The sequence below is a fragment of the Theropithecus gelada genome, chromosome 8, assembly GCF_003255815.1.
Source record: "Theropithecus gelada isolate Dixy chromosome 8, Tgel_1.0, whole genome shotgun sequence".
NCBI classification, from domain to species: Eukaryota; Metazoa; Chordata; class Mammalia; order Primates; family Cercopithecidae; genus Theropithecus; species Theropithecus gelada.
The window spans coordinates 107,232,675-107,257,999 of NC_037676.1; the positions used below are offsets into that span (position 1 = coordinate 107,232,675).

Below are 25,325 nucleotides of genomic sequence, written 5' to 3' on the forward strand. Positions count from 1 at the left end.
GCTTCCCTGAATTTACCCAGATGATGGTTTGCTATTTTTGTAAGAGAACACTGCCATTTTGCCAAAAGTCTTCTGTCTTGCAGGAATTGGCTGCCAGTACTGATTTCTTGGGCTGCAAATAGGGCAACAGCTGTGCCTTCCATACCAGGCTGTGGATACAAGGTTGCCAAAGAGGCATTGTTCTAAAAACTGAAATACTCTGATAGTTAGCTCAGCCATCCCTATAAACTTGTGTTTTTATCTCTTGGACTTATGAAAAAATTAGGTTCAAAAATAGACATTATTTGATTTTATATAACTTTTGTTAAGTCCCTGAAGTTCACTAGTTTGAATTCTAGTTCGTACAATAGGCAATGATGATGTAGTGGAGGGAAAGCAACTCTAAGTGAAGAATGAGGAGACCTGGGATTTGGTCCTTCCTCTGTCTTGCTGGACCTATTGAGAATTTGGTCTTACCATGTATAAAATGAGGCTGTTGTAAAATGTGATATTTCACGTCTTTTGGTTCTAAGATTATCTGTGAGCATTTACCTCTGTATTAGGGTTCTCTAAAGGGACAGAGCTAATAGGATATATGTATATATGAAGGGGTAATTATTAGGAGTATTGACTCACACGATCACAAGGTGAAGTCTCACAATAGGCCATCTGCAAGCTGAGGAACAAGGAAGCCAATCCGAGTCCCCAAACCTCAAAAGTAGGGAAGCCGACAGTGCAGCCTTCAGTCTGTGGCTGAAGGCCCGAGAGCCCCTGGCAAATCACTGGTATAAGTCCAAGAGTCCAAAAGCTGAAGAACTTGGAGTCTAATGTTCAAGGGCAGGAAGCATCCAGCATGGGAGAAAGATGGAGGCCGGAAGACTCAGCAAGTGTGCCCTTCCATCTTCTCCTGCCTGCTTTTTTCTAGCCGTCCTGGCACCTGATTAGATGGTGCCCACCCAGATTGAAGGTGGGTCTGCCTCTCCCAGTCCACTGACTCAAATGTTAGTCACCTTTGGAAACTCCCTCGCAGACACACCCAGGAACAACACTTTGCATCCTTCAGTCCAATCAAGTTGACCCTTGATATTAACCATCACAACCTCTAATCTTAGAAAAGGACAATCTTTCTGATTTATTTTCTTTGGGCTATGAAATGTGTAGAGTAAGTTTTTGATAAGCCAATAAACATATGCTACAGATTTCCAGGTCTAATGTATTTGATGAAAAGATCAAACATTGTTAGAGGAATTTCCAATCACATTTTAACTTGCCATTCATTCAGACGTTATTTGGACAACAACTGTAAGCTTCCATGTGGGGAATCTTCCACCTGAGGATCTGCCTCCTTGTACGGATGCCTCCGTATTCTCTCTCTCTCTCTCTAATTCCAGTATCTGTTCTCTAGTAATATGGGAAGATACATTCTTAGGGTCCTAATGAACATTCTTGTTACATAATTAACTATTTAGAGGGTCATTTTAGGATTTTATTTAGCAGTTCACAATGAATTTGTGAATTCCATGTGAAAACTCAAATTGAGTGTATGTCTTTTACAAAGGAATAGATCCCTCATATTCTTTTGAGTCAAAGTATCTCAAATAGGCTTCCTTGCCTCACTCAACTGTGTGTTTCTGCCTCAAAATGGTCATTCCCAAGCCACTTTTACATCCTCAAATTTAAGCAGCGAGGTCATAATCTCTCTCCAGTGGTTGTTCTTTCTAGCTATGTGAATTTTGTTTTAGCACGCAACAGCATAAATCATTTATTTGTTCTGCATGAGAGAAGAAGAAAAGTGTAGAGCTTAAAAAATTCTTTTCAAAAACCCATGAGATACGTTTTTTATTTGATTATATAAGATTTTTTGCTTACTCAAGCTAAAGGAATATGGAAAATAATGATTAGCTCATAGTAAAGCTACTTGAGGGCCTTTTGAAGAGTTAAATTGTGGTATTATTTATAGACAAAAAGGTAATATTTTCTGTGTTTTCTCGCCTCAATTTGTCTTGTTGCTTTAACACATTACATGTTATAATGTAATCTATGAGATAGAAACAATACCAGGAGTCCTAATTAAATTAAAAGTAATTACCAGTTGTACAGATAGGGCTTTCAATTGAGCAGCAGGAAGTTGATATTTTGTCATCCCCAGTTTATCTCCATGCACCGAGCACCATTCTTTGTACCAGTTATTAATGGCATTTTCTCAACGGTCATGAAGAGTGTGGGAAATAGGGAACAAGAAAGAACAAAAGGAAGAGAGGAATTAGAGGAGGCTCAGAGCAAGACAGAGACAGAGAGGAATCTTTCTGATGCTCTTCTTCAACTGAGATCCAGAGAGATTTTTCATACATTGAGGGATCTATTGCTGTCCTTCACTCACCTATGAAAGAAATATTTGCCCTGCCCATATTAGTAGCATATCCTAATTTTTTTCTGACTACGAGCAGAATTTTAAAAAGAGAACCTCACACATTCTGTGCTCAAGGTTTGGTTTATGATGTGACAGATTTTCCATTTTCAGAAGGAAAAAAAATAGTTCCAGCTCCCAACAGGAATTTAATTTGAGAGAGGGAGGGAAATGGCAATATATAAAGATTTCCTACTGTCCAATTTCTTATTCTGCTTTTCAACTGGGCATCTTTTAACAGTTGGAAGCAATGCCATTCTCCCAAGAAGAAACAGTGCAAGCTTTTTAAGAGCATGTACAGAGCGATGTCCGTTTGATTGACCGTTATCTACCTGGCATGCTGCTGCTACAAATATGAGCAATTATTGGGAAAGCAGTCAAATTAAATTTTCATAACTGTAAAACTGCATTTTACCTTAGGGGCACAGCTTCCTGCCTATTTCTACAATCTATTTGCTATGCTTTATATTAAATCTAAACAAATGAATGTTTACCAACATTAATATTTGAACAGCATGCCAGTCTGTGCCCTCTCTCCCAACAACTTTCTCATCTTTCTAGGAATGTTCTACAGGGAGTTTAACTTTTCTAATATAATGTGGATGTTTCGGATAGGCTTCACTTAATGGGTTCTTTCCTGTCCACCCAAGTATACCTTTGGTTCATTCTTGCCTTTAATAATCAAGCAAAATCAACAAATGGCTTAAATGAAATCAACATTTTTTTTCTTTTTAGACCATTTTTACCAAGGTTTTAAAGCCTGATGACTTCAACAGGTCCAACCAATGTAAGGATGACATATGTTGTATGTGGCAGGTGGGACAGTGTGTTCCTTTCCCATACTTATGGCCAGCATTGCTAACTGATTATGGCACAGTGCATCATGGAGAACAGATATTGGCTCTTGGCAGCCATTCGAATTGATTTGAGTTGACACATAAGGTGAAACTGATCTTGCTGTCCCTGGTGTAAATGGTTTTATCTTTGTGTTCTTGCTGCCCTGCATGGCATCTTGCCCTGTCGCTCCATCTTCGACTCAGCCTCACCTGGGCTTACTCTTCTGTGAATCATATGGGCCTTCTGCTCCCACTTTCACCTGTCCTTCCGATCTAGCTCAAGTCCCATCTCTTTCATGAAACATGATTTTTTTTTTAGATTTCTCTGGATCACATCGACCCTCCTTTTCTGATGATTATACCCTTGTCACTAGAGTGACCCTATGTCTTGGTTATTTTGGACAACCCAAGATTTGCCTGTTGTCTTGGACTCCTAGCTGGCTAGTTCACCTCTCTCTCTTAAGAGTGTCCCGGAGTGTACAATATATTACATGGTCTCCTTATTCATAGCCTGTAACTTATATTTGCCTTTTAATAACCTGTCATCTTATATGAATCTAATTGTTTTAAGTGAACATTCCCCACTGGCGGAACTACTGGAAAGCTTCTCTTTTATCCTCCCTCTGGAACTAGGTTACAAACAAAGAAAATACCTCATAAATCAATGATGTTTGAATACTGGTACATTCTCAGTGGAATGTTTGGAAGGTTGTTTTTTATTTTTTTAGATGTGCTTGGATAGCCCTAATTGTGAAGGGCCTCTTAGGGCTCTGCCAAGATATATGGCTTATTCTTGTTCCTAATCTGTACCTTCCCTCCTGTGCCCTCCCAGGGGTAATGTCCTTGGCAGCAACCTCTCCCGAGTTGTAGGGGTTTCTGATGGTTGGTAAAGTAGCTTTTTTTGGCCTACTCTGAAGACCCAGAAACTCCTGTCATCTCTGACTGCCTTCATTTTAGCAGACATTTATGTGTTACCTTGTTTCCTTACCTTTCAAGGAGGCGCTAGAATACATAAATTATTTAATGCGCATGGAGATTCTTTTGATCAAAGGGAAAGATTAGCTTGTGTTTACGCCTAAATGATGTTGTTTGTTTTAATTTTGTAGAATTGGATAATATTAGAACAGAAAAAACATCCCCAGAGATGTAATTTAGGCCAGCATCTCATTTACAGAGGTTAAGAGCTTCAGAATTTTATATTTGAGTTCTCATCTGGATATAAAACTGGGCAGATTGCAATTAAAATATTTCCAAGTTGTTTTATTGCTTGTTTTCTAAAAGGTGATGTTTTGGTTTGAGAAAAAGAAATTCTTACCAGGAAACAGTCATGGGAAAGGAAAAATGGAGAGCGAAACCACCTAGAAGAAGTCACAGGTTCTTGAGAATCGATAGTACTGCTGGATGAGATGAGGTCTGTACAGCTCAGCTCATTGACTTCATTCATCATCAACAATCTTAATAGTGAATATGTTAAGATGAACATTTACTCATGACTGTTACTTGATCTTGTTGCATTATTATCTTGTTTGACAGGGATGTTATCTTGACCCTCTCACTTTGTCTTCAACTCTCTCTTAAAAGGGCAAGGAAAAGGAAGGAAGAGGAGGAAATACTTAAACTCTTTGTTGTCTAGAGAAAATTAAATGAAACGTTGTTTGTAATATAGAATAGAGTAGAACTAGAGAAAGATCATTTAATTACTCACTCTCAGGCCTAATACCCGAACCCAAGCATATACTATTTCCAAGAAGTTGAAAAAGGAGAGGACAAAATAATAATTTCTGGAAATAAATGATTTATTATATTAGAGACTGCCTGTGCAAAAGAGTGATACAAAGAATGTTTAGTTTTCCTAATAATTATTCACTTTTTATAACCCATTCCATTCTGATATATCTTTGTGATGATTTCTTTAATTTTTTTTTTTTTATTTTAAGACTTTGTGTTAAAGGTATATCAAAAGTGAATGCCATGCTGATCACCAAGGGAAAGAGTTTTTGAAATATCCACTAATCTTCTCAGTCTGAAACACTTATGCAGACTCAGATGGCTTTAGTAAGTGGAAAGAAAGAAACGTAAAAAGTGATTCATGCCTTCACCATAGTAAAATTTGGGCAGTTGTGGACTGAACATCTGTGTTTCTCAAGGGAATCAATCCTATGGTTTCAGGCAGTGAAAAACATTTTTGAATCCTTTCCAATGGCTTCCCACCTTTTTTGGCCACATAGAACTGGGCTAGGCAAATAATCAACGCATTTTTTTTTTTTTAATCTCACTCTGTACTGAGTGTTACACTAGGTGCTTTGGGGAAAGATGCCAGAAGGTGTATATATGGTGCATTGATATGGCTGCATATTCTATTCTCGCTCTCAACTTATTCTCAAAAGTCTTATTTCTCAGGAGAACAGCTGGATGAGCTGCTTCTTCCTTCAGCAAAATGATGCCAAATATTGGTTTCTGAAACTGGTCCCCTGATACCTGCCTTTGTTTCCTGAGAGACCCACGCTTCAACCACCTAGGAAGGACCACAATACACCTGCCTGCTTCATTTGTTAAGTTGCCAGTAGATGCTCAGGATTTTTCATTGTGATAACCAGTAAATAAAGTTTTTAAAACAATTGAATACCAGTTTCAGCATTATTTTCTTATTTAGACCTTTTGGGGAAATTATTGAATCCTGATTTGGGAAACATTATTGAATTTTACATTATTTAAATCCTGAATTAATAATGTATAGTTTACACTAAACCGTAAAATGGAGACAATTCATATGTATTTCAAATTATTCTATAGGAATTTTAGTTTCTAATTTTGTTTAATCAGTCATTTATTTAACAAATATTTGAATACCTCTTATTTGGCAAATTTTATGCCAATTGCTGGGGATACAAGTAGTAAAGATGATAGGTTAGCTGATGCAATGGAAGTTAAATATGGTATGGGGGAACTACATTACATAGTAATTTTTTGCTTTTAATTACAATAGCACAATTCTAATTCGTTAAGCATTTATGAGATATCTACTCTCTGAAATCATGGACAGTGCTGCAGACACCGTGGAAGGAGTGTACTATGGTTCTTGCCTTCCAGACTGTCACAGTGTGGTCTCTGATTAAAACATATTTAAAATTATTCTTAAAGCAGACATTGTGACAATAAATGAAGTGCTAGGAGAGTTGGAGGAAAGAGAGGACAACTGTAAAAGAGAGTGAGAGTAAGAGAGAGAGGAGTTATAAATGAAATAATTTGAGAGAGCTTCTTGAAAGATGATGGGTTGGAGTTGAAACTAAAATAACATATTGAGAAAAGGGGTGGAGAGGAAGACGGGGAGAGGGCAAGACCTTTCTGAAAGATTAACCTGGCTAGCCTTATGCAGAAAACTTAAACTGGACCCCTTCCTTAAATCTTATACAAAAATTAAAATGGATTAAATACTTAAATGTAAAACCCAAACCATAAAAACACTAGAAGAAAATCTAGGAAATATGATTCAGGACATAACGATGGGAAAAGACTTCATGATGAAAACTCCAAAAGGAATTGCAACAAAAGCCAAAATTGACAAATGGGATCTAATTAAACTAAAGGGCTTCTGCACAACAAAAGAAACTGTCATCAGAGTGAACAGGCAACTTACAGAATAGGAGAACATTTTTGCAATCTACTCATCTGACAAAGGTCTAATATCCAGAATTTACAAGGAACTTAAACAAATTTACAAGAAAAAAACAACCCCATCAAAAAGTGGGCAAAGGATATGAACAGACACTTCTCAAAAGAAGACATTTATGCAGCCAACAAACATAGGAAAAAAACTTCAACATCACTGATTATTAGAGACATGCAAATAAAATCACAATGAGATACCATCTCATGCCAGTCAGAATGGCAATTATTAAAAAGTCAAGAAACAATAGATGCTGGTGAAGCTGTGGAGAAATAGGAACACTTTTACACTGTTGGCGGGAATGTAAATTAGTTCAACCATTGTGGAAGACAATATGGTGATTCCTCAAGGATCTAGAACCAGAAATACCAGTTGACCCAGCAATCTCATTACTGGGTATATACCCAAAGGAATATAAATCATTCTACTATAAAGATACATGCACATGTATGTTTATTGCAGCACTATTTACAATAGCAAAGTCATGGAACCAACCCAAATGCCCATCAATGATAGACTGGATAAAGAAAATGTGGCACATATAAACCATGGAATGCTATGTAGCCATAAAAAGGAATGAGATCATGTCCTTTGCAGTGACATGGATGAAGCTGGAACCCATCATCCTTAGCAAACTAACACAGGAACAGAAAACCAAACACTGCATGTTCTCACTCATAAGTGGGAGTTGAACAATGAGAACACATGGACACAGGGTGGGGAACAACACACACCAGGGCCTGTTGGGGAGTGGGGGGCGAGGGGAGGGAGCTTAGAGGATGAGTCAATAGGTGCAACAAACCACCATGGCACATGTATACCCATATAATTTGCACGTTCTGCAGTTGTATCCCGAGACTTAAAGTAAAATTTAAATAAAACAAACAAACTGGATGTTAAGATAAGCAAGTAAAGTCATTTTCTAAGAACAGCGAGAAAAATTGCTATAGATTGAGAATTAAATCTAGACATGTAAGTAAAGCCTGTGTTATTAAGGAATTTAAATGACAGGTTGAGGGAGCAGGACATAATGGAGCATGTGAAGGAGGCCAACTAAAAGCTTTACAGCAGGGAGTGACATTGGTTTGATGTTTCAGAAAATAATGTGGGTGGCAATACTCATATGTATTGGAATGGACAGAGACTGGAGATCAGTTAGGCAGCAACTGTAATTGTTTGGGTGAGAGGTAATAAGGAGTACAGCTAGGGCAGGGGAAGTGAGAACTGAAAGGAGGATGGAGGGGAGAGAGTGAATTGATACAAAACCAGTAGAGCTTTCTGACCACTTAGAGGGTAGAAGTATGGCGATTATTATTTGTGAGTGAACTGACAGGGATGCTTGAAGGTTCTAACACTGACAATCTATGACTGAGCCACAGATTGGATTTTGCAGGTGAAGTTTTCGATGGCTTTTAACAGGGCTGTTTTAGTCAGCATCACAATAGTAATGAATTAATGACAAAGTAGAATAGAGGAAGTTGCATTTATGAGTAGAGTCAACTCAATATGTCCACTATGGAGCTAAAAATTGGCCAAAAAGTTAGAAGAAACAGATTTATTTTTTATTTACTTAGGACCAAATGGATTTTTTTTTTTTTTTTTTTGCTGCAAAGAAAGATTATGAAAAGATTTTCTTATTTTAATAATAAGAATAAAAACTAACATTTATTGAGCACTTCATAGGTACCAGGGACTGTTGCAGGTGGGCTTATATGTACAATGAGAATGTCGATCATATAGATCATACAGGATTGGTAATTATCAAATATCAGTAGCAGCTTCATTTTCTGTTATAAATTATAAATACAAAAAAGATTAAATCCTCATGTCTAATTTGTATTATGTTGTTTGTTCTATATTTGTTTGAATACCTAGCATGCAGAAATTCTGATGCTGAAACAGAAAATGTAATAAAATATTCTGCAATTTCTAGCTGACTACTTGGCTCTTCTGAGCCCTTAGCTTCAAGGATTTTTCAAAATATATATTTTTTTTCTGCACCACAGCTCAGAGTTGCTAAATCCAGAAATTGAAACATTCTGAGAACCAAATCGTTTCAGGGTGAATCAAAGCTCTTGGAACATTGCCCTAGGATTTTGAAGATAGTGTTTAATAGTGAAAAATGTTCCATATTTTTAAGGAAATCCCAATTATGGAAGCTGCCCTGCTTGCATCCCCAGCAATGCAAGATGTCTGACACAGGGTGTCTTGGCCCAGCTTTCACTCATATGACAAGACGGGAGGCTGTGGGTAAAGGCGAAGGTCTTCTGGCCCCTTAGGCTGGTGACTGTTTCCAACTCCACCTTAAAATCTAGAAATAGGCATCTTCTTTATTTGGTTGTAACAAGCTTCTCTCCCAGCTGCCATTCAATGCCAGCAACTGTGGGACAGTTTTGAGCAGGAGTTTCTCTCCCTGGTCAAACCCCCACCACTATCTTGCCTGTGTTTTTGCTTGTTTGTGCTCTGCAGAACTGGTGATGGGCCCAAAGATGGTGAGAGAGAGCAAACATTGACAAGTCTTAAGACTGAGAGGCGTGAGTTATGGAGGCTGACATAATGTGATGTTACTAATCGTGTCACTTGAGAGCAAGTTATTTAATGCTTTTTACCTCAGTTTTCTCATCTATAAATGAGAGTAACAAAACCTACATCCCAGGGCAATTTTGGGAATCACACAAACAGAGCATATCACATGTGGTTAATACATGGGAGCTGCTGTTATTATTATTCACAGTAATAATAATAATAAAGTAGAATAAAAACAAAAGTGAAGCAAGAATGATGGGGAGCCATGGAGTAAAGGCCATTAGCTGGAATGCATTACAATTCAAAAGATAACTCTTACCACCTCTGTAACATGATGGAGAAACTTGACTGTCATTCTACAGGGACTTTGCCTCGAGTAAGCAGGAAAGCAAGGTAGAGTGAAGTTGCATTAACTTCTAATATTTTCTCTGTCCTCTTCTTCTTTAAGTTCAACTCATTTTTCATAAGCTACCTGAGCTGTCCTTTTCTATGATGCTGTCACTACTGGCTTTTTCAAATCATGACCTCCTTTTGTGTTGCATTAAGGCAATACATAACATATTGCCTGTTAATGTTCTCTGATTGCTTTTTGGAGGTATGGCTTCCAAATGAGATTGAGATTTCCCTGAATACAGGCAACTTGCTTTATAGTTCTCATATATCCACCACAGGACTTTATATAGCTGAGTACACTGAGAAGAGCTAAACCAAATACCATAATGAGATACAAAGAGTAATAGCCTTAAGTTTCTTGTTTTAAACTTTTTTCAAAGTATTTATTTTTATGCTTTATTTTTCATGGCAAAACTAGTACGTATTTGCTGCACAAAATTGGAAATTTACAGAAGAACACAAAATCAAAATAACATGATCATATTAAACTGAGTTATGTATTGTTATATCATTTGAATTACTCTGAATACATATTAAGCTTTGAGCTCTTGTGGAGTGAGAACCCTTTCCATACACTATTTGGGATTCCTCGTGTTAAGTTTCTTATATCATGTAAGAACTTTTGGGGGGAAGGTACTTTTTTCTTCAATAGATAGTATAGGTTGGTGCAAAAGTAGTTGCAGTTTTTGCCATTGAATGTAATGCTAAAAACTGCAGTTACTTTTGCACCAAACTAATAAATTTTCCCTCAGAGATGGAGGGAGTATGTGCTTTTTCCTTGTTAATTTTCCACATGTGACCTCACTTTCCTCTCTGGTTCATACAAATTCATAGATCCTTGACTTAGATGGAGTCTTTAAGATCATTTTATTTAAGTTTCACATTTGAACCATGGGGACATTGCTAGCCCAGAGGCTGCAGTGATAATAGTCAGATGAGGTTTGGTGCCCAAGACTCAGGCCTTCTGGGCCAGGATCCATGGCTCCTCATCCTTTTTAGTGGAGAATGATACCCTTCATCTGACCATCTGCATATACTATGCCTGTCACCTTCTCTTATTTTTCCCCTATTGAAATCGTTCAAGAAATTTCTATTTTACAGATGTGAAATGTATATCGAAAAAGGGATTTCTAACTGGACTAAATTAAAGTTTGCTAGGGTTCTGTAGAGGCATTTCCACTAAGTCTTTGTATTTCTTTGTGAAATTAACTCTATTTTACGTTTCTAAACTTGAGTACATGGACACATATGTGTCTGCATATACCTGTATGTATGTGTGTATGTGTATATACACACACACACTCCTGTCTCCACTCTTAACTTGACTATCCTAGTATCATCTCTTCATCCTTTAATCCCACGTCCTCTCCTCTCTTACGTTAGCTATCTGCTGTTATGTAACAGACCATTTCAAAACTTAACAATTTAATACAACAAACATTTATTATCTCAGTTTCTGAGGGTCAGGAATCTGAGAGAGGCTTAGCTAGGTAGTTCTGGCTCAAGTGTCTCATGAGGCTGAATTGAAGCTGCTAGTCAGGGCTACAGTCATCTGAAGGCTTGACTAGGGCTGGAGGATCTGTTACCACGCTCACTCATGTGGCTGTTGGTATGAAGCTTCAGCTCTTTGCTATGTGGGTCTTTCCAAAGGGATGCTCCCAATATGGCTTTTCTCCAATCAAGTAACCTGAGAGAGGGAGAGAGAGAAAAGAGAGAGAGGACAAAGGAGGCAGAAACCACAGTGTCTTTTATAACCCAATATTGGAAACTGCAAACCATCACTTCTGCTGTGTTTTATTCACCACACAGACCAACCCTGGTACAATGTTGGAGGAGACTATATAAGGATGTGAACACCAGGAGGCAGGGACCATTGGAGACCCCGAGGTTGAGGGGTCTACCACATCTCCCCTCCCCCTTAATTTTCCTCCTCTTTATCTTGAAATCTCTCCCTTCAGCATTGTTTGTTGGTTGCCAATTGGTAGAAATTTTGTTTCATTCCTATCTGTCATATATACACACATAAACATGCACACGGGCATGGACACACACACATCATCACATTTTAATGCTTGCAAAAATGTTTTCATTTGAACTGTGTAAATGATTCGTGACCTCGGAAAAAAAAAATGTGACCAACCCTGTTTACACTGCATTGCTGCTAGACAGTTTAGGGTGCTGTTGATGTGTGTGGACCTAAGGTGAACTCTGAAGGTAGAGATAGGATGGGGCTGGTTGAGTTCATATTTTGAAAAATAGCCAGATGAATTTTAAAAAATCTGGTAGGTTTCTAAATACCTCTATTTTATTTCTGAAAAATATTCTTTAGACAATAAACAGGCAACACCAGGATTTCCATAAAAGCTACTGCTAATTCTCAAGGGTCTACTTGTAGTCCTTTTCAGTGCATGTTTTTTGGCCATAGCAATGACTGAAAGAGTAAGAGGAGATCCCAGGAAGTGCCTGTGACATGTGTTGTCTGCAGACCCTGAGGGAGCATACCATGTTTTACTAGATTTGGCTTTTCCATTAATATTGGACTTTTAAGTTCCTTTTCTGTATGTTGGCATATTGCAGGAGCATCGAATGCTACCAGCTGTTTCCATGACTGGTACTGAATTGGTAAAAAATGAGATATTTTCTCCTCCAGGAGAATGAGATGAGTGTTTGGTAGGGACACAGGAGAGAACTGCTATTTCTGTACTCAACTCTTCACTTTCTTTCAGAAAATATTCCCATCAGCGGTACAGGTCTTTTCTGTGTATACTCAAGTACTTATGGAAACACTACTATTTAAGTAAATTCCTAGTATTTGCAACAACATCCTGATGAGATTACCTCAATTTCTAGGGAAAAGACCCAATTTCATCTCTCTAGTCTGAAAAACATTGCTTTTCTTTATCATATTTCACAACATCCCATTTAGTCACCATTCATTCTATTGCAACATACTGGGAAGATTATTCATTTTTGGAGTAAAAAACACTCAGGTTCACATATCACTGCTACTCACTGGCTGGATGGAGTGTCATGCCTCAGTTTGCACTTCTGAGAAATGAAAAGTAATAGTAAAGATATTAGGCATGGTGAAGCTTACCTACATTCTTCAATTTAGTCATTCTTCAATTTGTTAAGATATTAGTATATGTGGTAAGTTTTCACCACATATACTAATATTGCCTGTATTTTGAAAATAAGAAGATGGAGATACAGACTTTAAGTTATAGAGCTGATAAGTGGCAGTGTTTTGATGGAGACTCAGATGTGCATGACATTAAAGTCTTTCCTTAACTCATTTGCTATGCAGCTCCCCATAATAGTACCAACATATAAATTATATTGGTTTAAGAGTTACGTGTGAAAATGAACTTGTATTGACCAGCAGAGTCTCGTAACATTGACACTTTAAATAAATGTTAATTATCTTTACTTCTTTTATTTTGAGCAATTTAGCCAACAGATGAATGGAAGAACATCTGTTTAGCATGACGACCTCTGTTAAAAGAGGCTTCTATCTTAGTTTTGCATAATGATACCATGGTCATTTTTTGGGAAACAAATTATAGATGTTCATAAAATTGACAAAGGAACAAATTGGGTACCCCTGTATTCTTTCTAAAGCTTAAAAACCTGTATGAAAAAAAAAAAGCACATTAAAGGTAGTTTTTCCTCTCTTAAGTAGTGCCTATTTTAATCATAACCTTTGGAAGAAAATTTAAATGTAAAAAGGTGAAAATTAAAAGAACTATAAATAACAACAAATGGCTACCTTGTAAATACAAAGCCACATTCACTCCTGGGGCTGTTATGTCTACAAACTATTTGAACAACAGTTAATAAGCACATTCCCGATGAAAGAAACAGCTAACTGATGTTTCATCTGAGTGCACCCTTTGTTGAGCATGTTCGGAAATGTAGAGCTGGGAGATAGGGATTTCTGTGCTTTTCACATTAAGATGTGTACATGTGCCCACTGAAGAAAATGAAGGGTTTTTCAGGTTCCCCAAATATTCCTTTGCAAATATTCATCTCTGTCAAAAAATAATAATGTGCTCTTGTTGGATTAGCTGAAAAATTATCTCCCATTCTTGATGGTTTTCCTTTTCTCTGTGTTCTCAGGCTGAGATAACCCACGTATGGCTCATGGGCCAGTATTACCTTGATTCTTATGTTGTTTTTTAGGCTTTTGGGGATCAATGGCCTAGACCAGGGACAGCAGACTCCAACTTTGGCTCTTTCTGTGTAGCAGGGGCAGACCAGCAAGTCACTGGTCTAACTGAATTTCACTCCATCCTGTACATTCTTAACTACAAACCTGGGGGCACTACAGGACTAAGAACTCAGGCTTGCTTTTTAGAAATTTGACCCCACATTCTTTGGGCCACAGAAAATGAGGATGACCCTAAATACTAAATTGTACATTTTTTTGTCTTCAAGTTCCCATTTTCCCTTGAATTTTTCTATTTTTTTAAGGGCAAAATCACCACCCCAGATAATATTATTTTATATGAAAATAAATTTATGCTTTTGAATGGTCTGGCACATAAACATGCTATTGGAGTGATTAAAGCTAGCATAAAATGGATTTGAATCAATTTTTTAAATAGTTTGGTTTCCAGATTACCCAGTTTCATGTTCTGATTCAGTTAGTTACTATGTTTGATTATGGAAAAAGTTATCAGCTTTTCTGAGTCTTATTTTCTTCATCTTTAAAATGGGAGAAAATAATGGCGATTTGATGGAGTTGTTTTGAAAAGTCATTGATACGGTCTGTACAGTGCTTGGCATGGAGCTTAGTAGAGTTAAATGTCATGGCATATGCCCCTTGACTATTTGAGTTTACAAGGACAAGGAAAATTAGCTGGATTCAGTAACTTAATGCATTACAATTCCAAATTAGTTAAGCAAAAATGACCCGTTTCTTCTAGCCTACAAATAAATATAGGTATTCGGAAGGCACATCTGTAGCTCATAATAACTGCTGTTTGTTGAGTACCTAATACATTTGTGGAAACCAATGTAATACATTTTTTCAAAGATATATGTTACCTAAATGAATCCTTCTAGTTGCCTATTTTTATTTTATAAATTATGAAACCAAGGCTCATAGACAGTAAGGACTTTGTCTAAGATAAAACAGAGTTAACAGAGCAATAATTTAAAAGCAGCATCTCACTTAGCCACCATGTTGCACTGTCAACTGATCAGAGAAGCTAAAATATAGTCTGGGATTGTACCACAGGACCACTCAAAATATAGAATCATAAATTATAAATATTATATGAATATTTCAAAGTATGCCTAGTGTGTTTAAAACCTTTTAACCAGTTCATTTGTCCCAAGCCAGAGCCTTTGAAAACCTTTGAGTCCATGGAGGCTTGCAAGTTTTTATTTTGACCATTGCATTAGTAAGAATATGGCTAAATTTCTTCTTTAAGCTTTTCTTATATTTTTATGTTCATGCTAATTACACCATGTACAAAGGAGTTTCACATATGTTTACAAAACAAACCCTTACTATACTTTTGTAATTACAAAGTCTGTCACTAAATTACTGTTTCATGTGTTTGTGTTTCAATTATTAACTGTGGCGGCATATAACTAAAGCTGAAAACATGTCATTTCTATGATAATAAGTGAATGCAATTAGCAGCATATCTATTCCACACACAAAATATATTCATTTGCATTCTGTCTCCTTGTATTATTTAACTGCATTTAGGCCAAGTCATGTCATTTCTCTGTTACCTTTTTTTTTTTCAATCTAGAAGAACTCTGTCTTATTATATAAGTGCTTTTATGATGTCTAAATAAACAGAATTGGGTGAGGTGAAGATCAACAGACACATACCTCACTCACTCATTTGGTTATTTTCCGAACATTCTCCAAAAGCTCTTAATTCTTCCAACTTGTGGTGATTATTATTAAACTGATGAGCTGGACAAACAATGAAACTTTGCAAGTAAGTTATATAGTTTTATCAATCTCTTTTCCTGGGTGGGAAGCCAAGTCTCTTTATTACTTTCCAGCCATAGGCAAGTGGAAAAGTAGCTCTATTGTCAGTATTGCATTCACATTATACTAGCCAAAACTCTGGGTGGTATGTCACAGAAACTCAACTCAAAATTGTTTTGGCAAAAACGTGAATTCATATAGATAATTTGGGATCTCACACAGAACTCAAATCTAAGAATGTAGCTGAACCTAATAAATGAATTGAGGTCAGGGACTCAAAAGTCATCAATCCTGGTTCTCTCTCTGTTATCTTAGTGTCTGCTTCTTTCTTCTCTTCTTTCCACACTCTGCTTTATCAGCCATTCAGCTATGGCCATGGGTGGAGTCATCTGTTTATACTTGGCTGCTCCTTCTGCAATCTTGTGGATTAATTGCACATTTGTGATTATGAGGAAAAAATTCTTAGGAATAGGAGTGTTGGTCAGGCAATTCAATCAGCAGTCACACATGTACACAAGTGAGCACACACAAATCAATGGCATGTTTGGATGATCAGAAACTATTTCCAACACCATCACCTGCTTCATATTGGTCGTGTTCTCAGATTACATGAAAATCAAACATGCTATAGTATAGGAAAGGGTAATGGTTTCACTAAATGCAGTGAAAAAATGACAATAATTGTCATTATTGAGTTATTACCTTTGAGTAAGGCACAGTGTTAGAAGCTTTAAAAGCATTATCAAATTTAATTTTCACAGCAATACTATAAAGAGGAAAATATTATCCCCATAGAAGAATTTTTGACGATGAGCTCCAATACTAACATTATTATTACATGATGAAACGAAGGCATGGAAAGAGCAAGAGCCATCTCAAAATTGCTCAGCTATGAAGTGGCAAAGCTGGATTCATTCTGCAGGCTCTGGGGCTGCAGAACCCAAATGGTTAACCACTAACCAGTTTATAATTGCATTTAATTTTCATTGTGGTGTCTTCTGTTCAAACTCTCAAAGTCAATTCCTAAAAACTAAGCATCCAGAGCATTCCATTGTGCCACATTTTGATGGATTGAGATAAACTGGTAAGTGATAAAATGATGTTAATTATAAGAGAGTTGTAATTGTAGCAGAAATTATCTGAAAATGTCTCTGTAACACTTGTATCTTAGTCCAGGTCCATTGGTTTTTATCTGCCTAACCCGTTTTCCTTTCTAATGTCCACTTGTTTGCCTTGTATACATTTTTTTCTACTCTTGTTCCTTAGAATAGGATTCTGTCCCATCCTGTTACCCTGCTTTTTTCCTTTACTTTAAACTTGGAAGGCAATCCTACCCTCAAAAAAGAGAAGAGATCCTAAACCAAACTCTACTAACCCAAAACAGATGTAAAGGATACTTTATAACACCTATGTACATGCCATTCCAAAATGAAAACATATTGACATTTAGTCATCTTTAAATCAGCACATCTTTAGAAAATATTAATAAAACACCACAGATATATTCATCAACACTATTTTTGTTTTGTACATATTTTTAAATTTACATAATTGGTATTATACCACACATAATACTGTGCTGTTTGCTTTTCTTTCACTAGATCTTATGCATTTGAGATCTGAGTAGATTAATATCATGTATTCCCAGTAGCTGGGACTACAGGCATGCTTCCACCACATCAGGCTAATTTTTATTTTTGTAGAGACAGGTTCTTGCTACATTGCCCAGGCTGGTCTCAAACTCCTGGCCTCAAGCAAGTCTCCTGCCTTGGCCTCCCAAAGTGCTAGAATTACAAATATGAGCCACTGCACCCTGCTCAAAATTTTCTCCTAATAGTTTTAGTTATATTTTTCACATTAAGATCTTCTTATACATTTACACTTCATTTTTGCTTTATTTGATTTTAGTGTGTGTCGCAGATGCTGCTGTTGTCTACACCTACCTAAACTCTCCTGCAGCTTAAAAGAATTTCTGCATGCTGACTATCCCCTTAAAAGTACCTGCATCTCTCTTCTGTGCATGGGAGCTTTCTCTGACACAAGACAGGTATCAAGATCCTGGACAGGTGTTGGGGGAGTTGATGCCCCTGGGGCAACCTTCAAAAAATGAGATCTATAGCAGTTCCAGGCATTTCAGGAGCTGCGGCTTAAGATGCAGATATGGCCAAGTCCAAGAACTACACCATACACAACCAGTCTCGAAAATGGCCCAGAAATGGCATCAAGAAACCCTGATCACAAAGATACGAATCTCTTGAGGGTGTGGACCCCAGGTTCCTGAGAAGCATGTGCTTTGCCGAGAAGCACGATAAGAAGGGCCTAAGAAGATGCAGGCCAACAGTGCCAAGGCCATGAGTGCACTTGCCAAGGCTATCAAGGCCCTTGTAAAGCCCAAGGAGGTTAAGCCCAACATCCCAAAGAGTGTCAGCTGCAAGTTCGATTGACTTGCCTATATTGCCCACCCCAAGCTTGGGAAGTGTGCTCGTGCCCACATTGCCAAGGGACTCAGGCTGTGCCAGCCAAAGGCCAAGGCCAAGGATCAAACCAAGACCCAGGCTGCAACTCTAGCTACAGTTGCAGCTCAGGCTCCCAAAGGTGCCCAGGCCCCTACAAAGGCTTCAGAGTACAGATCTCTATCTGCCAACGTGAGGACAGAAGGACTGGTGTGACCCCCCTGGGCTGCCGTCTGCATAGGGCTGATGTCCTCCTATGCTATTTGTACAAATAAACCTGAGGCAGGAAAAAAAAATGGGATACATAGATAAATGTTACAGTTTCCCATCTTCTGGGGGACAATCTTAAGAAGTATATGCCACATGTTTTCTCCAAATTCACAGTGAGGATTAAGCTCCAGTAATCATTAATAGCAATCTGTTCATTAACACACCTTTTCTTAACTTTGCTCTTCTCACTTCCTCCCACTTCCTCACTTGAGCCACCAAAGATTCTCTTCCAAGTAAACTGCTTGCACCCAAGTCTTCATCAAAGGGTCTGCCAAGCTAAGACACTAAGTGAGACTTTTTACTTTTATTTTTGGAAAGCCATTTTTTCTCAGTGCCATATATGGAGAAAATCTACTCTTTTTGCACAGATTTGAAGAAGATAATCTCACACGAGCTTGGTTCCATTTTCCACCTCTCTATTCTACTATTCCATTCATATATTTCCGCCAGTACTGCACTGTTTTAATATTCTGCCTTCAATGCATCTTTCTTATCCTGCTATGCAAGTTCTTACCTCACTTTTCCTTAGAGAATATCTTACCTATTTTAGTCCTTTATGCTTCCCAAATGAATTTTACAATCACGTTGTCAAGTTCCATAAAAGATTCCAACAGGATTTACACTGGAATTTTATGGAATTTATATATTGATGTTGAGATCATTTATCCTTATAAAACTGAATCTTCCTGTACATGACAAGTAAACATGCCACACCCCTTCATTTAATGAGAAATTCAATGAAGTCTTTCTGAAATGTTTTTTAAAATTTCTCCATAAAGACTTTGAACACCTGTTATGAAATGTATTATTGGTTTACAGTATTTATTCTCTATAATCAATGTTATTTTTTTGTTCTATTGTCTCTTCTAAGGAGTTAATGCCTCCACTGCTGCAAGCTCATCATTAATCCTTGCCATTAATGGCAAGTATTTAGCCTTAGCTCTGTGCCAAGCACTAGTAATTGTTGAGGATACAGTAATAAGCAAGACAGTTGGTCTTGCTCTCTAGGAGCTTCCAGTCCAGTGGGGTAAGATGTCTCTTATTAGTGAGTATTCACAAATGCTATGAAAAAAATGATAGTATAAGGGGAAGGAACATGACTTGGAGCAATAAGATTCAGGAAAGGCATCTCTGAGCAGAAACATGAATATGATGAGGGAGAAAGTTACTCAGTATCTTGAGGGAAAATCCTTCCTAGCAGAGGAAATAGCAAATGTTGAGGCCCTACAACAGACAAATTCTCAGTATACTTATCTTTTATCCCAAAATCTCAATCAGCTATCTTAATTATTCTAATTAATTAATTAGAATTTCTATTGCATTTCTACACAGATAATTCTGTCTAAAAATAGTAAAGGAGTATTACTTCCTTACCAATCTCTATAATATTTATTTCTTTTTCTTGTTTCATGAGATTGACTGAAAACTCCAGTACAATGTTAAGGAAAGAGAGATAGTAAATAACTTTAATAAGAATATATGTAATGCTTAAAATATCTTTAGTAAAAACCATTTATAAGGTTAAAGAAGCTCTTTTCTGTATCCTCTTACTATTTTTTAAAGTGGTGATAAGTAGTACGTTTTTCTGCAGGACTTTTAATAAAAATTAGCAGTCACCTTGGCCACTCCTCTCAACGCTGATTCCTGTCCTAAGATAGGATAGGAATTGTTTTTAAAATTTCCTCCACATTTTAAAATAATACATTAATATGGTTATTTCTTTGTTTTTTTAGTTGTAGACATTGTTTTAGACTTCCTGCTAGGGGAGCTTAGGATTTAGTTCTGTTTTTACCACTCCATTAACACTTCTTTTACCCCCTTCTTCTGATAACTGTTATATCAAAATTTTTTTTAATACAATATTCAGTGTTATTATGATATATGGATACAGATATCTAGATATACATTTCACAGCCAAGTCATATAGTATACTATGTGCACATTTCTCATGTGACATTTTGTTTCTTTCATTCCTTGTTTCTACAGAGCACATCCTTCAGTTGCTTCCTGAAAAAGGATGCCAGTGGGAGGCAATACATAGTTTAGATCTTTATTAAGTGTAAAAATCTTTATTTCTACCCTCATACTTGATTGGGAATATGACTGGAAAGAGAATTCTGTAATCAAATTGCTTTTCCTCAGAATTATGAGGGGTATTTTTGCATTGTCCTCTAGTTGCCAGTGTTGCTGTTAAAATGTCTGATGTCGTTCTAATTTTTAATACATTTTGTATGATTTTTTTTCCTCACTAGACACAAATGTTAAGTTCTTATCACTAGAAACTTTTAAGTTATCTTTATCCTTAGTGTCTTGAAATTCCACAATAATGTTGCTCAAAGTCTGTGTATGTGTGTATATGTGTGTATGTTCTTATATTCATTGTGATAAGCACTCAGTAGGGCTTTTCATTTTGAAGACTCATACCTTTCAATTATGGGAATTTTTTTTGTCTCTAGTCTTTGACAATTTTCTCCTTCCTGTTCCTCTGTTCTTTCTTTCTGAACTCTTAGTATTCACATACTCATTTAAACATCTTTTCTTTTTTAATCTCTTGGGATTTTTGCTTTGCTTTCTGGGAGATTTCTCCAAATTTATTTATTTATTTATTTATTTATTTATTTATTTATTTGAGAGAGGGTCTCACCCTATTGCGCGGACTGGAGTGCAGTGGTGTGATCTCGGCTCACTGCAACCTCCACCTCCCAGATTCAAGCTATTCTCCTGCCCCAGCCTCCTGACTGTCTGGGATTACAGATGCATGCCACCACACCCAGCTAATTTTTTGCATCTTTAGTAGAGATGGGGTTTCATGTTGGTCAGGCTAGGCTCGAACTCCGGACCTTGTAATCTGCCCGCCCTGGCCTTCCAAAGTGCTGGGATTACAGGTGTGTGCCACTGTGCCTGGCCCCAATTTTATATTTTTATTGCCCAATCCTTCTATTAACCTTTTTATTTCTGACACTATTAAAAGTTTTTTCCAAGACCTCTTTCAGAATTTGAGTGTTCCTTTTTTTCAGACTTCCTATTCTCATTTTTCAAGAATGCAATATCTTCCATTTTCTTTGAGACTATTAAGTTACTTCTTTAGAATTTTTTTCTGCTTCTTTTGTCTTTGTTTCCTCCATTTTTCTTTTTCCTTATGTATTTACTTTGTTTCTGTCTCGAAGGTTTAGTGATCCATCAATGCCTGTTCATGTTAAAGTGTGAAGCACAAAGGAGCTAACCAGAAATGGGGATGTTGGGTTCCTCTTAAAGTGAGCTTATTGTAAAGTGACAGGACAGTTATTGTTAGGTCTTCGCTCTTGGGCAGGTTGCTTTTCTCAAAAATGCACCCGCTAATGGTCTGCCTGAGGAATACAAGCAAGTCTGCTGGTCCAGGGCCAAAGGGAGGAGAGGCTGGAGTTCTCACACATCAGGACGTAAATGCTCACTTAGCCATCTTGTTTTCATGACCACTCCCTCAGCTCTGGTGTTTCTGCCCAACCTCCCTCTGGTTTAAGAGAGTGAGTCTTCAGGCATTTGCCTGTGACTGGGCTGATAGTGGCCCTGCTCTGTTGGGTGGATGAGGGTATCTAGCACTCTAATTTTTTCAAATGCAAATTTTCAACTAATGTTCCTGTCAGTCCCACCTACATCTTCCTGAAATATAGTGTCTCTAAGTCCTGTGTTTTTTAAAGCTCAAAGGCATAAACTGGATTATTTCTTGACTCCCCACCCTCCACCTTGCTTTTCCACAAATGCAGACTTAACTTCTAAGAGAAAGTGAGTTTGTTTCCCAGCTTCAAACATTTTGTAGACATTTCTCATCATTTTTCTGATTCCTTTCTCCTTGAGGATTTTACCCTTCTGATAACTTTGTCGTCATTTAAATGGGGTTTCGAAAAGGAGTTAAATGCATGGAAGCAAGAATAGTTTTTAAACGTCAGAGTAATGCTGCCAAAGTTGCTAACAAATTAATTCCTGTTAGTCAATTGTAAAAATTCTGAATATATAATAATATTAAATATAATTACTGATATTCTTGTTCTTGTGGTTGTTGTTAGGGTTTGTTGGAACAAATTGAGTCTCTGAAAGGTCACAGATCCTTAATGATACTCATACAAGAGAGAATACGAAGTGTAAAATATTAGATGGTTGTAATTCAAATAGGAATATAATAGTATATATTTGATTTTTATAGTTTTTAATAATGAGAGTAGGGTTTATATATGGATATATTTGTTTCTAAATTATGAATATGTAATTGTTTCTACTTGGAAAAACAATAAGGAAACAAACATGGGACTTTGAATAAACTAAATAGTTGTAGAACAAGTGGGAGAAAAGATAAATAAATAGAATGGACTATAAATATATAGTTTAAACAGACTTCTAGAAGCACAAAAAATTCAAAGATTATAAATCATAGTCAAAACTACACACAGAAGTTGGTATTCTGACATGAAAGGGAGTGGGAGTAGTCTCTAGGTGAGTACCTCTTATATATTGCTCCTGAGTATCAGCCCAGATTATAAGCTCATTGATTCAAGATCTATCCTTTGCGAAAACGATATAAACCTTATTATACAGAGTAATATACCACATTATAAACTAAGCATTTAGATTCTTTAAATGATTACAAGTCCTGAATCATAAGAGAAGATAGGCAATTTCCTAGCTAGCATAACAAAAAAGAAAGTAAAGAAGTTTCTCATGTGTATGGCAGGTATTACAATGACCATAGAAAACATGTCTAAATTTATATAATGTGAACCTTAATCAGGTAAAAAATTATAAGAATCAGAACTTAGTACTCAATTGTATCATTCCTTTCCTTTTCAGTGTTTGTAGTTTATTTTTATTTGGATGTAAGTTGGTCTTAATTGAGGAATTCTCAGTTTTTCTGCTGCTGGTATTTGTGTTTCCTTGCCTGAGGAAATGGATGATAAGGAGTCCAGGGAAGTCATGTTGTGATAATTTGGTAAGTTATCTTTCCCAAGCTGAAGTCTATTCTATTACATTATGAGTCTAAGAGTCATGAAGTTGGGTGTTTCCTGGAAGTTTGAGATTTTGCATGGTCATTTGTCTGTGTAGCATCCAGTAATAAAGGTCAGGTTTGCAAATATTATGAATTTTCTGGTCCAAGTACTCATCTGATATTTGAATTTTCCCTGCAGCATTTCTACCAAGTGGCAAACTGTCAATCTCTGTAATGATCTTTCCAATCCTTGATTTCCTGTTCTTCTATAGAATCTCCCGTTGTTTCCAGTTTTATCCTTTGATCATCAGAGCAAACCTAAAGTGTTCCATTACCCCTGCCAATAATACTTTTTTTCCCACCTTTACAAGACACAGTCATGCTGATTTTTTATCTGCTGAAATTTTAAAATCAAATTTTATCTCTTCTATAATTATTCTTTTGTTATTAAAAATAATCTTAAAAATTCCTTCTCTAGGAAAAATCAGTTGCCCTCTTCATTATGATATTGTAGACATTGTTCCCAGCACCACTATAGAAGTTACCACATTAGACATGGTTAATTGTATAAACATTTCTTTCTCTGCTAAATTTTAAGCTACTTTAGATGCCATATCACTGTCACCTTGCACTTCCTAGTACAATATCTTGAATAAATAATAAGTATAAACAAAATACGCTGAAGTTAATTTATTTGAAAATATTCCCAGCTCAGTAGCCATTTTTATGGTGATGGGCTTCTCAAAGAAGAGTAGCATAAAACACAAGACAAAACAAGCAAAGTTTCATATTCTTGCCATAAAGCAGTCTGTAGAATTTTTGAGATTTCTATATAAAATTATTTGTTCATTATGAAAGGAGAAAAACCAAGCCATCACCAGCTATAGCTAATGCCCTTGAGCAGCCCCAAACCAACATCTCAATCCAATTTAAGAGTATGCCTAAAGAAGTAATGAGAACAGCATTTATTCTGAACAGACTATATGATGAGCAGTTGGAGAGCTTTTGAGTTTCTTCTAATATCCGCAGAAGAATCCCAAACTAGTATATGCTGGTAACTACCAGGTCAAACCAGTGACCAGATCTATGGTCATTTGGCAAATGTTGGGTCTTCACATGTTATGGAAGTGATTTCCTCTAGTGATTAGTAGTTGTCTATTTCTAAAGCAGTTTTGTTGTAAAGAAAATAATTAAACTATTATTACTACAGGTGACACAGATTTTATTGTAGTTAAGAGTGTAGTTAAGAGTTTAGGGCTAAAGAGACATTACTTAGATCTTTGATCTGCAGAGGTCACTTAGAAGGACCTTAGATAGCAAAATAGCTTATCTTTGTTTTCCTTTTCTCATCTGAAAAATGGAGGTATTTATCTCCAACTAATGTTCCCTAGATTATATAGCATATTTAAAGTACTTAGCTAAATGCCTGGTACTTAGTAAATACTCAAAACCTGTCAACTCTCATTATCATCACCATCATCATCATCATCACTGTTATTAACAAGAAACTCAGTGATTTATTATGGGTCTATAAAACAAAAGACATACTAACAAATTAGTGTTAAGTGTCAGATGAAAACTAAATAAATATTTGGGGTGCATTGGGACTGGGAGGAAATTTCTTCTTGACATTTTTTCCTCCTTCTGTTTATCAGTCAAGAGTATTGGATACAGTAAGAAAATAACAAAGCTTTAAAAATAACTTTATAAATTCCTCCTTGTGCATGTGTCCATCTTTGTATGCTGTTTCCTTTAGATTGCAAGGACCTTTAGGCCAGAGACTGCATTTAACCTAGTGTTTAATATGGGCATTTATTTATTCAGTCTTAAAACTTCACTCTTGAATAAGCTGCCTTGGAGCTAAGGAGATCAGGCATCCCA

At 36.7% G+C, this 25,325-nt stretch overlaps 1 pseudogene; it reads left to right on the forward strand.

Annotated features, from left to right (window-relative positions):
- Nucleotides 1–17,924: 17,924 nt before the first annotated feature.
- On the forward strand, nucleotides 17,925–18,433 carry LOC112630189 (annotated as a pseudogene).
- Nucleotides 18,434–25,325: the final 6,892 nt, after the last annotated feature.